Source organism: Dermacentor albipictus, unplaced genomic scaffold, assembly GCF_038994185.2.
Source record: "Dermacentor albipictus isolate Rhodes 1998 colony unplaced genomic scaffold, USDA_Dalb.pri_finalv2 scaffold_19, whole genome shotgun sequence".
Taxonomy (NCBI): Eukaryota; Metazoa; Arthropoda; class Arachnida; order Ixodida; family Ixodidae; genus Dermacentor; species Dermacentor albipictus.
Genome location: NW_027225573.1, coordinates 2,867,217 through 2,881,626, shown reverse-complemented (window position 1 = coordinate 2,881,626; position 14,410 = coordinate 2,867,217). Strand labels below are relative to the sequence as shown.

Genomic DNA, 14,410 nt, shown 5'->3' with positions numbered 1-14,410 from the left:
CTGTTCCTTCTTTGTTTTCTTCGCCTTTCCTTTTATTTATTCCATTTTTCTATATAATTTTTTTTTAAGACCACCGGTTTTTTTGCCACTCCTACTTTCTCTTTCACAGACAGGATAGCCTCTGACCACCAGTGAAGCAGGTAATTGAGGAGTGCTGTGCACGCCATTCACAGGCTGAATGACACACAGCCGTTGACGTGTGACTGACAGACGGCGGTGTCACTGGCCTTGTGCACAGTACTCCTTTATTCTCAACTCTACACCTTCGCTGTCAACACACCTTAGCTTGTTGCTTAACCCACCCGCTTTACCCTCTCTCCCCTTTATAATATATATATATATATATACACACACACACACACACACACACACACACACACACACACACACACACACACACACACACACACACACCTTGTGCCGAGGAAAGCATATGTTGCCTTCAAAAAGACAAGTCCACTTGTCAAAACGATGGCTCCCGCTTTCACCTTGTTTTCATTTTGCTCGTCTTTACTGGTGATGTTATTTCTGACATTTGTACTTCATTTAGTAACACATGCACATTACACTCTACATTGTGTAAAGCAGGCAAAATGAATCATTTTGAACCTGCAAGCACGGGAAAAGACTGCACATTTGAGAGCAAATTCAGCAGCGCTGTGCGTTTGAGGCCCCTTTGTCTGCAAATGTGGACAGCAACTTTAGGTGTTACGTGTGATGGTGCTACATTCATGACATGAATATAAGCCGTTATTTTCTATTCACAGAGCCCTATTTTACTATTTAAACATGAACACTCTAGAATGTTGCAGTGCCCATTTTCCTGTGGTGTTTCCAAAACAATTTGTATGCTTTAAGTTGCCACTACTGGTTCATTTTGACAAACCTAGGGGGTGTTTCCCAAAACTTTCCAAATTGCGTTATTGTTGTGCATTTTTACATAGGAGGTGCTTGAAATCAAGTGTCCACAAATGTGGCCAGAGCACTTCAAGGGGATAAAATGGTTTTATGCATGTATCCATTCATATGCTAACTCCTAATTCTGTTCTAGGTCATTTTTAAGGTGAAAGCCTTACGTGGCTCGTTGCAATGGCTCATGACTAAAAACGTGGCATCTAATCGAGTGGTACCAAAAATACCATTGCGAGCATTGGCTTATACCCACTGCGACCACATTTCGATGGGGGCAAAATGTGAAAACGGCTGTGTATAGTTTGATTAAGGTGCACATTTAAGAACCCCAGGCAGTCCAAGTTATTCTGGAGTGCCCCACTACAGCACATCTCATAATCGGATCGTGGTTTTGGCACGTGAAATCCCCCAATTTTTAATGGCTCATACACACGAAAGCAAGCAAACGATGCAATGGCTTATACCTCCCTGAAGGCAGAGGTGACAAGCACTCAGCAAAGTGACGCGAACAGGGCATACATTCATTGAAACCATCCATACAACAAGCAGAACAGCACACATTTCAATAAAGAACCAGCTGAAAACAAGCATTCAAGCCATCAATAATGCATTGCATACCCCCCTCAGAAGTATACGCTACAGCTGAATATGCTCGAGAAGCGAGAAACGAGGTGTGACATGTGATGCAGCGGGAGCAAGGCGTTCGAGCACAAGTACTGCTTTCCCCTACTGAGAGGATGCAACGTAAAGGAGAAATGTCGAAAACAAGCGGAAGAAGCCGAACGTTGAAAGCAGCAACGCAGCAATGTGGGAGGGCAACGTAAAGAGGTGGCTGAAGCTTGCAGACAATGGCCTGCCACATGTTTACTTCACGCTGCGCCTCGTCATGTCTTGCAAGAAGTCGGACTCCTCCAATTGTATAACTTAGGGCATTACCAAGCATGCATAAGGCTTTCATCTTCACGTGTTACAGGAATGTAACATGCTGCCGAACTTTTAGTCACAGTAAAGGGATTCGTACTTGCAATTCAAGCAATAGTCAGTATAATTGCTGCACGTCAACTTTGCAAACTAGATGATGACATGTTTTTGGTTGTCTCATAGTACTTGTTGAGTGAAACCTGTCTTTTGTGCTGTGCTGCAGATCAAAAAGACGTAAGGCTGCCAAGGTGAAGTCCAGCACCGCCAGGAATGCAACAGGTAAGCTAGCAGTTGTTCGGTGGCCTCTCAGTAGTGGCCATACCAAAAGTTTGGGCAGGCATAGATTATAATGCAGGCTACTTTAGTAAGATATCAAATTTTTATTAAGTTGTACAATGTAGGATTTCGGAGTTGTGGCCTCGGAGCCTGGCGTGAACTGAGGATCGCTCTCTTGCCTACTCCACTGGTGCGTCTCGTAACGGATAGCCGGCCTGCGCTACTGGGCATCACATGGAAGCTGAGCAGGCCTACGCTGTTGTCCGAGCTTTCTTGACAAGGGTTTCATCTTTAGTGATGAGGTCGAGAGGTTAGAGGAATGGAACGGGGAGTAATTTACATAGGAGAGTCAAGCTTATTTACAGAACAAGGGGTACTCATACTGGCCGGAGCATGGAGTGCAGTACATCGTTCTTGTAGCATGAGCTACAGGTCAGACCAGACTAATTTTTCTGGCAGAGCATGTCTGGACACGTTAGCAGACACACCTTGCATCACAGGCGTCCGCTTTTAAAGTAATTGTCTGGTGATGGCCTTGCTGGTGGTTATCACGTTCAGAGAATCCGGTGGTCGTTGTCACCTTGAACGGAGCTTCTTTGTTGACCCATCGCAGTTTATGTTGGGCCTCGTCATCTGGGCAATGCTGGTGGGACGTATTGTGAGCTTCACAAAGCTGCTTTGTCCCGGGAAAGCAGGGGAGGCCTGCAGGTCGCTGCCCCTGCCATCCGATCATAACAGCCACTCATCCACCTTTGTCTTGGTGTTATGAAAAGGCCCAAACTCTCCTATCAAGACATGAATGAGCATAATTCTCTGGCAACATCTTCCATTGAGTTCACTTTCACAGGGATGAAATATAAAGACCCTCATGTACTTGTATTTGTGCATTCAATACCTGCCATTCAAAATTTAATCCCGAGCTCTCCACTACAGTGTCGCTTGTAACCCACTGCGCCACTTTCAGTACGTTAAACCCCACACTATAATATATTTGATTAAATGGCTTTTCAGTTATGGTATAAACACTGCACTGGGTTTGTTTCTGACTTTGCGGGGTCCTATTAATCGCTTTGGTTGCTTTTACCAAGGCTGAATATGTGATGTCAGTGTGCTAGTGAACGTGAAATAAACTGGTTTCCTGGAGTGTTGACGTTAACAGAATTTCACTAACAGAACATTGAATAATGAATAAACCTAATGCTGCCACAGTAGGATGGTAAATATCTTGGCTTCTTGAATGTACTGCATCTGCCCTCAAGTTTAAACTGAAGAATATGAAGGCATGAAGATACAGTCTGGAATAGCTAATGAGGGACTTTTACTATGTGCAGAGGTTGTTTGGCTGGAAAACATTGAAATGAAATATGGGTGGTCGAGCAATTCTGAAAGAGAGTTGTAGATTTTGGAAAATGTTCGGCCAAAGCTAGGTAATTGATAATTTTTAGTCAGTCTAGGTTACATCTTAAAATGAGCAACGGCGCCACCTGGTAACTTTTAGGGACTTCCCACACTAAGAGCATGACAGTTTACAATCTGTATCATATGTCATTTCAGTTGGTGGGTGAATGTGAGACTATCGTCAGGCACCTACATTGGTATAAAAGCAGATGGGGAAAGAGTTAGTATTACCGCTTCTCTGGCACAGCATTTAAAAAGGTGAAATATTTTGCCTTTATTGTCTCCACTGGCAATACTTCTTTTGCCGCTCGCCAGCAGAGATGCGCCCACAATATAGAATGTAGTCCACATTTTGTGTGTCCCGCCTACGCGCATGAACGACAGCAACTTGTCTCTTCTATTGCAAAGATCCACGAGAGACTGCTAACAGACGAGTTTATTTTAGGTCCTTGGCCTAATGCAAACAGCGCAGCCCTGGTAACAAGAGCCGCTATAGCTTTTCTCCAAACCACTGGGCTGGACACACGGCTTTAGAGAGTCCACAACTCTGTGAATTCGTATATACGCATCTTTTCCTTATACCATCATCATTCATCAGCCCTTCCCTCCCTGTCCCTCTTCCCCAGTGTAGAGTAGCAGGCAAGAGCAAGTTATAGCTCAGGCCGACCTCTCTGCCTTTCTGTAACTAAATTTCTCTCTCTTGATTGGGTCAGTTAGCAATGGGATTCAGGAATTGTTCTCATTTAATGTATAATATGCATTGGCTCCTGTGTTCCGGAAGCACTTTTCATGTTCATTTGGCACGTACTCTAATAGCGTGCACTTTAAGTGCACAGTGACATTCTCGTCTTTGTCCGCCTTCGTTATTGTTGTGATTAGTGTTTCTGATGCAGACAGAATGGATATTCTGATTGCACTTCTGTAGCATCTCTACAGCACTACATTGACCTAAAAACTGAAACAGGATGACGACACTGGAAATGCTTCACATCAATGCCATTAAGACGGTTCATTTCAGTTCGTGGATCACAAATCAAGAGGGCCAGGAGATGTTGCATTGCCTGATTAAGGCATTCCCCTTACCAGGAAAGATAACTAGCAGTTCGTAGACCTGAAGAACTGAGCTTGTCTGCTGCAATGACAGTTGGTAAAAAAAACTGCTGCACAGGGCTCTCTTATATAAGATGCTGACTTCAGATGTTCTGTTTTGTTGTCATTGTGTTTTCATTGTCGATGCTGTCTACATTTATTAGTTTAGGTGTGTTGAATGTGTAAGCTAGTGCAGTGCTATGTTTGCTCCGGCCTGTCTTGTTCTATTTTGTCTTCCTTATGTCTTACATGGCTTTAATAAAAAGGTGCAGGCTCAGCAGCCCTTTACTCTAAGCAAATTCCACTGCAGTGTGTCCCAATGCCACTGTGCACAGCTCAGTAATTATTGTCACTTTGTGCTGCAAGCAAGCAAATTCATCCTATGTGGCAGTTTGGGTTATTGGTGGCATTGCAAAATTTGTAGTTCCTTGGCCCATCATAAGCATGAGTCAGAAGCAACTCCAAGCATGTACCCCTTGACAATGGAACAAGCAGGCGGTACCAGTGCGATGCCCTCAAATTTTTGTGTTTTGACTTCCGTTTCTATAGAGGCATGCAGTGCGACTATGCATCAGGTAGGCTTGAGCTCGGAGATGAATATAGAGGCAACTTACAGCTCACCGGCGTAATCCTTGGAAGCTCTAGAGTTAGCTGATGTTCTCTTCTGCACTCCATCCAAAAGCATAGCTCATTGGCTCATTTCGAGCTTCCTTGCGGGCCTAATTTCAATTAAAGTGATTATGCAGAAAAGTAGTTTTTTTAGACTGCGCCATAACATGGTGGTGACCCGCCGCGGTTGCTTGGTGGCTATGGTGTTGCGCTGCTAAGCACGATGTTGCAGGATCGAATCCCAGCTGTGGCAGCCGCATTTTGATGGGGGCAAAATGCGAAAACACCAGTGTCAGAAATGACACATTAAAGAACTCCAAGTGCTCCAAATTTTCAGAGTTCCCCACTACGGTGTGCCTCATAATCAGATCATGGTTGTCGTATGTAAAACCTCAGAATTGTTAAATTTTACATGGTGATGGAGCATTACAGCCATGCATTTCTTCATTGGAACAACTAATGTAATGTTAGAAGCAAAGAGGCTTCTTGAGCATTGCTCAGGTAAAAATTCGTTAAGTTGAACTAGGAAAGAACAGTGCCAACTAAGACTATCGTGAACGGCAGAACTACACAGGACAAGTGCTCTTGGCGCTGTTCTTTCCTAGTTTAATTATGCGCCATGTAGCCCAAATGAATGTTATTCATAAAGTTGTACAGTTGAACCCACTTATAACGATATCGGTTTTAACAATGTATTGATTATAACAATGAGAAGCTGCTGCACTGTCAACTTTTGTATGTTTTCCATGGTGAAGTAATCTGCTTACTACAATGCCCCGAGGGCACATTACAGTTTATAATGGTGAAGTCTGGCTACTGGATGTCCGAGCTGAAAGGTAGTGAAATATGAAATCCTTGAAAACGAGAAAATGAGGCCTGGCAGATAATTCAGTACCTCCGGGGCTTGATTTCTGTGAGGAACCTTTTCCTGCACTACGTGGAGCACCTGGATACCCAGGAGAAAGCTGTCGGCAAGCTTCGCATAAAGGGTGCAGGGCTGGCGGACATAGTTTTCTCATGCAAGTCAATGAAAAGTGTGTGGCGAGATGCTTGGGGTGGCAATCTCTCTTCAGTGCTTCTTCAGGATTTCTCAAGCTCACAGGCTACTGCAGCAACCGTCTCGCATTTTTTAAAAGGCCCCCTTTAGGGCCTCCGAAGCAATGCTTCTGCGGTGCTCACATATTGCTTGCCACCCATGACACCTCTTTGCAGTTATTATAGCAGGGCCGTTTTTTAACGCTGACAGCCACGGCTTGTTACATGGGATTGGAGCATCTAGGAAGGTGTTAAACGAGTGAACGCAATCAGCAGCCCAGTGGAGGAAGGTGGTGGGGAGGAGCACTGGGCCTTCCAGCCGTTAGTTTTCTCGCATAAGCTCTGCCATCCCGCCATTGATTTATTCATGCAACCCATTTATTGCAATTATCGGTTATGAAATAGAATGCTTAGCACTGGAGCAGCTTGCCAGTCATTCACTCGCCTCTGATGGGCCTGTGTGGCTGATGCCGTAATGGATATCAGCAAAGAAGCCTATGGTTAAAGGCTCTTGCATAGGTAAGAGTTACATTAAGCGAGAAATTGTAGAAATAAAGTTTAAACAGAATACAGTAGACTTCTGTTAGACCTTGACGGGACCAACAAAATGTATAGAATTACCCAGCTGGTCAAATTAAAGAAGGAGAAAAAACAACCAAACACATGCCAGTATCTAACACGCATGCAGTTTTCGTGTGTTCAAAGCAGAAACTGCATGTAGAGATGGAAACGTAGCTAAAAAAATACGACTAAAGTGCACCAGATTTTTTAATAAGAAAGTTGCAGTTTCCCCGAAAGGCGAAGCATCAATTGCAATGGTAATTTAGTAGACAGCTATCCGAAGTAAGGATGGTTGTTGTATCAGCCGTATAAACTCTTAAACATTCCCTTACTAACTAAATTAACAAGCATGGTGCCACGCACATACAGACAAATAGAAACTCGCTTAAACGATGAGCGAGAACACTCGCTGTCAAAATGCTGACGGGAGGAGCAGCTGTGGCAGCAGCAGCGAGTGAATTAACCATCGTGCTGCCTCTTGGCTTCAGTGTGAACTACGTGGTGAGAACACAGTGCACGCGAAGCTACGAGCCCTCAGATCACCTAGACTCTATACTCATCCCAGATCGCTTTGAAAATTGGGCCCGTGTGGCACCTGAACATCGCCCCCGAGGGCTCCGAGGTCGCTGCGCATGCGTAAGGTGAAAGGAGGCGGACTTGTTTTTACCGGAGGTGACGCATACACACGCTTGTTTTTTTACTTTTCTGAGAAAGGTACTCGGACATTCTTGCTCAATGCATTGTTGCGGCAGCAAAATTCATTATTTTGATTTGTGATCGCGAAGATAGTAATGCAGGTTGAGGCGCTGGTGAGACGCGTTTTTCCTTTTTGAGCTTTTGTGGATAAAATTGTGGGCTGGCAGCTTATGCACCACGAAAACGGAAGACAGTGGTGTGTTAATGTTTGATAAGAGATTTTCGCGCTTACCTTATCGATTTAGGGACGTAAATTCCATTGTGGGTCCTTCGCATTCTATTGAGCTCGCTTTGGATTTTTCATTGTGCCCAGTGGCTTGCACCCCATAATCTAAATCTCTCTGTTTTAGGCTTGTTGCTTGTTCGTCATGAAGGCGAAGTTGTGCTGTATATTTGACAGGACACACAAACAGAAGACCATCTCACACACAAGCGTGTGTTGCATTTTCAACTTGTGTGTCCTGTTAGAAATTATGCAGTGCAACTTTGCAACCGTAATTTCCAACAGGCGTTTATGCAGTGCTTGCATCGGCGACAAAAAACGATGGCTGCACCCCGCACAAAGAAAGGTTAGTTCGAAGCGCCGCTACCCTTGTCGTCGCCGCCACAATGGAAGCCTTGCAGGAGACCAAAGTGATGTCTACTGACTTGCAAGTTCTCACTCCATGACAAGGACCGTTCTTCACTGAAATCATCGCCAAGATCGAAAAGCTCATGATTGACGACAAATACAAAGCCAAATTCACCGGGGCTCAACAGTTACACAAGAGAATTTGCTGCGCCGACATTGGATCACTGCACAGTGCAGCCGGCACTTCGCGAGGACAGCAGTTGGTACACCCAGGCCGTCCACCTGGTTAGTGGTCGAACGCCGGTGCAAACGCTCAAACACCTGTTGACACACAGCATAAGGGTCTAATTGGCAGCTCGCAGTACGTGAGCACGAGGTTAAAGTGATCTAGGTTTTCCCAGTTGTTATCCGGGATCAACAAGTCATCCATGTATCACAGTGCCACTGTGTGCCATGAAGAACCGAAAACCTTGTTAATGAGTTGCTGAAATGTACCTCGAGGATTTCTTAGTCCAAATACCGTACGCTCAAAGTGCCCAGTTTCATCTGGAATTATGATTGCAGTCCTGTTTGATTCCTCTCCGAGGAATTTGGAGGTAGATGTTTGCATAGTCCAACACGTATAACATTCCTGCGCCTGAGAATTGTTGCAGCTGGTCATCAATTATTCTGGCGCACTAACACTGTTGAGCTGTTGATAGTCTACCACTCGACGTCTTTCTCCATTTTTCTCGCCAACTAGCAGAACAGGACTAGCATAGGTTTGTTCTCTGTTGCAATGCCAGTAGCCTTGCATTCCTTGACAATCTCTTGGATTGCTTCACTTTCCGCTGCATTTGACTTGTATGATCTGCTACTCACTGGTTCCTCTGTAATGGACATTTCGAGTTCATTGGTACAACCAAGCTCTGATAGATTCAATACAAAGCAATCCTGGTACGTACTCATTCATCTGTTTCAGCAGTACCTCTGTTTGTTCTACATTGATGTCTTTCCCAGTGTTCATCATGCTGTTGTCAATGCGTTTCTGCTGAGGTGCTTCTTTTAGAGGAACTAAGTTGTCCTCATGCAACAGTTTGCCATGCGAAAAAACTGCCCTTCATCAGCTTTTGGTCTTCATGCTTGTAATTACTTTAATCTCTACAGTACTTTAACCTATCAGCCTTCAATGCAAAGCAGTACTCCTGTATCAGCCCCACTATGCTTGATGATGTCTCCCATCTTCAGTATCCAGTTGCCTCCTTCATCCAACACGCATCTTCTGCAGTACAGCTCTTCCTTTAAAATGATAGCGGTTCCTCAGCCGTTTTGTTCTGAGCCTAGTTGATATTGCAACAGGGTAGTTCATCTGCCTTAACGAATCCTCAGTTCATTCTCTATGTGCAGGTACACTGCGATCTTGATCTCTCCATGTACTGTCAACCAACATGGCAACAAGCAATGTCTTGTCAACAACTATCACTTTCACTCGTTTGCACATAATGTCATCATTCTGTGTCAGCCTTTCTTAGTTCCAGTGGAGTGCACAGCCTCATAATTGCTGCTGCCTCAAAACAGCTGGATGGTGCATATTGCAGTCTGAGCTTCCTGGATAGCTCAACGATATTTTGAGAGAGCCATTGACTGTCACTATGTTGAGAAACTTAGCTAGCCCACCATCACTCTTGCTGGTGGTCCTCTTCTACGCTGTTACCAACAGTGTTTGTTGTTGTGCAGTCTCTTGGATAAATTCGACGCCTGTCGCAGTTTGTGTTTCCTCTATCTTGCTGATGGCTTTCAGCAGCTTTGTTCCCACTAGTTTGGTCTGTTTGCTATTTAGTGTTGTTTCCTTCGCATGGCAATCCTGCATGAATGTTGCTCAGGTTTTCATGGGCTCAGTAGCTGGTTGCTGTGGTAAGCGTGAACTAGCCCAAGGTCTTGAGCATGATTGCTTGAAATGAGGCTTCGTGGCATTCAAATTGTCTGGCTTGTCCCTTTGCAATGCCTTCTGGACCCTGGCTTGTATTCTTTCATTTCATTGTAAATCAGCCAAGGGATCGGCATCATATTTGTGCAAGAGGTGTCTCTGGACCGTGCGTGGACCTATGCAGATCTGTTCCTTCGTGTCCGCATGCACAGGCATAGTCAACTTGTCTTCGTGAAATATGTTGTTGTGAATTCACATTTCATCTGGGTGCACATTTGCTTCTATTTCTCGGCTGTGCTGGTCTTGCCAACAAAGGCCTTCCTAAATTCAATCTTGAACTCGCTCAATGACTTCAGGTTTTCAACAGGAGCTTGCAGCCAAAATTGAACTGGTCCTTTTGTGTGGAGCTTAGCCATCTCCAACCTGAAGCTATCTGGCCAGCCATGCAACAGCGCTGTTGTGTCAACACATTTTAGACAACCGTCTGTCTTTTGCGTGGTGTCTTCGCTGTTGAAGTCTGCAGCGGCCTTTATTAGATCAGACATCATGTAGAAAGTATGCTTCTTTTCTATTAATTCAAACAGTTTTCTGTTCTATTTGAGTGAAGCCTCCATGCTGGACATCTTTCAACTGTTCAGAGAACATCGGAGTGTTCACCTTGCAAGTGTCACACAGCATACAAATTGGATGTCACTTTTCTTCTTCTTTTCCCATAGGTTGCACTAAGCCCTGCCAACTCCACGATTATCCAAACCTTCTTGCATCATGTCTACAGACGAACCTCAGTCCAATTTGTAAGTGAATCCCACTTCTGAACTGTGTTGATGTTATATCCGCACAGGTTTAATTGAAAAATACAACACATTTTCAATGAAACATGCAGCGCATGGAGCCACAGAAGTGTCAAGACCGAGGCATGGCACAGGGTCAACTAATCCCCAACGACGACTGGTTAGAACTGCAAGTTGCTCAACCGCCATCAAATATTTTATTTTCTGCAATGCCAAACCTGTCGCCAGTCAATGTGCGTGGAACAGGTGTCTGTGACCAGCCGTGTCGTAGAAATCGACTTGGACGATGACCCATGCGCGTGTGCCTGCTTGCGCTACTTACTGCACAGTCAGAGCAACTGGGAGCCTGCCCTAGCACCGCTGCAACCACAGCTGAGAAAATCTCCCTAACTTTTGCACCTCTTACCACCATGGTGGCGCACAGACAACACCACACTGGTGAACAATGCTCGGAACTGTAGCCCCAACATCAGAATATTGAGTCAAGGCATTCTAAGACCTTCAACAAAGAACAAGGCAAGCTACCACAGCAAGTACCACAAGAATGGCAGCTTTGCCATTAATACCGCTATGTACAGCCACCCTGGTTCGGGTTGTTGCAACATGACTGCTATTGTATAGTGGACGTCACAACCGTGACCACTGTCATATTTGCGACCCTAGGACATCTCCAACCAAGCTCACCTTCATCGACCTGCAGAGCTACATCCCACTGACAATACCGGCAATTGCAGCACCACTAGAAGTGGTAGGAATTTTCTGTGGGCCAATCTACTGCTGTACTGAAACACCCTTGAATGCAAAAGTATACATCAATGTCTTTTCTTGTGCTGTGACAAGAGCAGTACACCTGTAGTTAACCAGACTTAACAGTGCAAGCATTTTTACTTGCCTTCAGTTACTTCGCAGCATGTGATGGGATTTCTGCTGTCATGCACTTCGACAACGTAAAAGCATTTCATGCAGTGCCGAGCAACAGTTCTCCTGTTTCAAAAACAACATGCAGGACTATGCCAGCGCTCACCGAATCCAATGGCACTTCATTGAATGTGCACCACGGTGGGGAAGCTGTTGGGAGTGTGTAATCAGTACAGTTAAGAATGCACTAAAGTGTTGCCTGGGATGGAGCAGCTTCAGGTATGAGCTACTCCCTGTGCTTGCCGTCCGTTCAGTTATTTTGAGGATGACGTTGCATCCACAAAAGTCCTGATGCCTTGGCACTTTTTAGTCAGTGAGCGTCTCGTCATTATGCCAACAGAGTGAGAAAACTTACTCTCAGTGTCAGCACACTGCAACTTCAACTGTGAGCTCAACATCGGGAAGAGCTACTTCGGAGGCAGAAAGAATGTCTTCCGTTTCTGCACACTCCTCACCATAGGACACCTAACTTACAGCCAGACGATCTTGTCGTTGTCGGAGACAAATGCACCTTCTCTGGCATGGAAAATCTGCTGTCTTAAGGCATTTCCAGGAAGAGACAGTATTGTGCAGTTTTTCCTGATACTTCTGATGTACGGCCAGCAGGTCTCTCGTCCTGTACAACAGCTCCATCCAGGAAGCACACACGTGCAACGTGGATGCGAGAGTGTGATCAAGATGAATAAGAGGTTGAAAATGTGTGGTCTTTTGTACAGTATTTGTACTGTGTTGAACATTCATAACTAAAGGCATTTACATGGGCATGTTGAAATGGAAGAGATCAGAGTGCTAGTCAAGTACTTCTTAGTAAGAATTGCACACAAGGGGGGGGGGGGGGGGGATGATTTTCAATGAGTTTTATAAGCTGTCAAAGCACTAATGGATAAAAGCAACTCATTACAAGAAGACTATCCCCTATATTTTAATACAAGCCATTATTTACATTAGGCATGCCGTAGTGGCGGCTTCTGAATTTTGACACCATGATGTTCTTTAACGTGTCCCAAAATCGAAGTGCACGTGCGTTTTCTATTTTGCCCCCGTCGAAATGTGGCTGCCACAGTTGGCAGCAAATCTGCTACCTCTATCAATGCTATAGCCGCAGAGCTACCTCGGTGGGCTCAGAAGTGTTGATTTGATGTGCGACCCCTTCCGTAATGTCGCCTGGACCTTGCGGTGCAGTTTAATTAATGTGGCTCTGCTTCTGCATGCCCTGCGTAAGTTGTCTGCTTGACATATTTGCGTGGTGCTTATCTTTCAGAAATAGAAACTTACTCTACTGTACCTTGAACTTAAGTTTATACAGCTTCCCCGCAACTGCTGTCATGTTATACTAGCAGCATTTTCTTTCCTTCTCACAGCACCGTTTCCTCATCCTCCCCTTCCCCCATCCCTTATGGAAACTGCCCGCTCCTCTCTACAGTTATATCTATGTCCCTTGTGGACTGGTGGACTCGCGTGTTAGTAGAAAGGGGAGAACTGCAGTTTCTGGGATGCTTTTCAGGGGAGTAATGGATAATTACAGTTGTCGGGAGGCTAATGTGGCACGCCCAGGGAACTCCAGGGGGCATTGTGCACATTCGATGCAGTAGGGTCCTAACGAGTTTGTCAGGCGGCCTTTCCTCTCTGTCTTGCTCCTGTCATGCATAAACACACACTGAACCTCCCCCCCCCTCCCCCTCCCGATGCGGTGTGCCAAACAGCAGCAGCCACAGCTGCAGCAGTGGGAAAGTTGAAGGAAGGCTCAACGAAAGCTTCGCTTTAATTCTTCGTCTCAAAAAGCACTTCAATGCGTTTGGCAGAAGCAGAGTTATTGGCAATCAGACTTCTTAGTGCTTCGACTCCTTCAATGCTTTGCACTGCGAAGCCTACGACGGAGCAGGGCATGCCCACAATGCTCTGCCTTCTAAATGTCGCCAAGCCTTAGGGGTGGTTCGTGCACTCTTAAGGCATGAGCAGTGCCACCTTGATGTCACCAGGTAGCGGTGAGCGCATGCCAATGGTTTAGTGCTGTGCTGCACGAAATATGTGAATCTACGGTTGCAGTAACTTCTCTAAGTTGTGTATTCACACATTTTTTGATGTATAAAATATTTTAGTGAACATTTCTTTAAAAAAAAGAAATAATACAACCGAAGTATGAGGACGACATGATCATTTTTGTCTTTAGCAGATGATATCGTAAATATTGCGTGCATATTTATATAAATGCAACACGGGCATTGTGAGCTTCTGAGCCTCCACTAGACTCCGTATGCAGAGCCGCTAAGGCAAACATCGGCGCCGGTCACATTGCCATAGATTGGGTCACATTGCCGTAGATTTTAACCACAGCATGTTTGAGAACAAGTTCATACGTATGCCCATCATCACAGGTGTTATAATTGGAAGAGTTGCCATTCGTTTTTTTACTAACACAGGGAAATGGTGTAGTTATTGTGCACCTTGCTGACTGTTTTCTGAATGTCTTCGTAGAAAATATTTTGCTTGCGGGCATACTAAAGACTGTTACCTGCATGCAAGTAACAGCTTTCTGCAAGACACACAATATATATTGTTAGCTAGAGGTTATTTTGAGTACTGAATAAATGCTCTTCATACATGATAAATAATGAAAAGCAAGTGCGCCAACAATGATTAAAAGGGGTTTGATATTACTCAACTTTGAGTGGTGAGGAATGAAGTTTGCTCGTAGTATTTAGCATATCCACTTTCTTTGCAGCTTGT

The 14,410-nt window shown here is 44.9% G+C and overlaps 2 long non-coding RNA genes across 3 annotated transcripts in view; one reads left to right on the top strand and one right to left on the bottom strand.

Moving 5' to 3' along the window:
• Window positions 1-14,410, bottom strand: part of LOC139052177 (uncharacterized) — a 65,309-nt gene that overhangs the window by 2,519 nt on the left and 48,380 nt on the right. The window lies entirely within an intron of this gene.
• The window catches only part of LOC139052175 (uncharacterized), a 33,527-nt gene that overhangs the window by 8,000 nt on the left and 11,117 nt on the right, over window positions 1-14,410 (top strand). Inside the window, exon 2 of the long non-coding RNA XR_011509765.1 lies at window positions 2,057-2,112. This is a non-coding gene — a long non-coding RNA (uncharacterized lncRNA). The remainder of the gene's footprint in view (window positions 1-2,056; window positions 2,113-14,410) is intronic.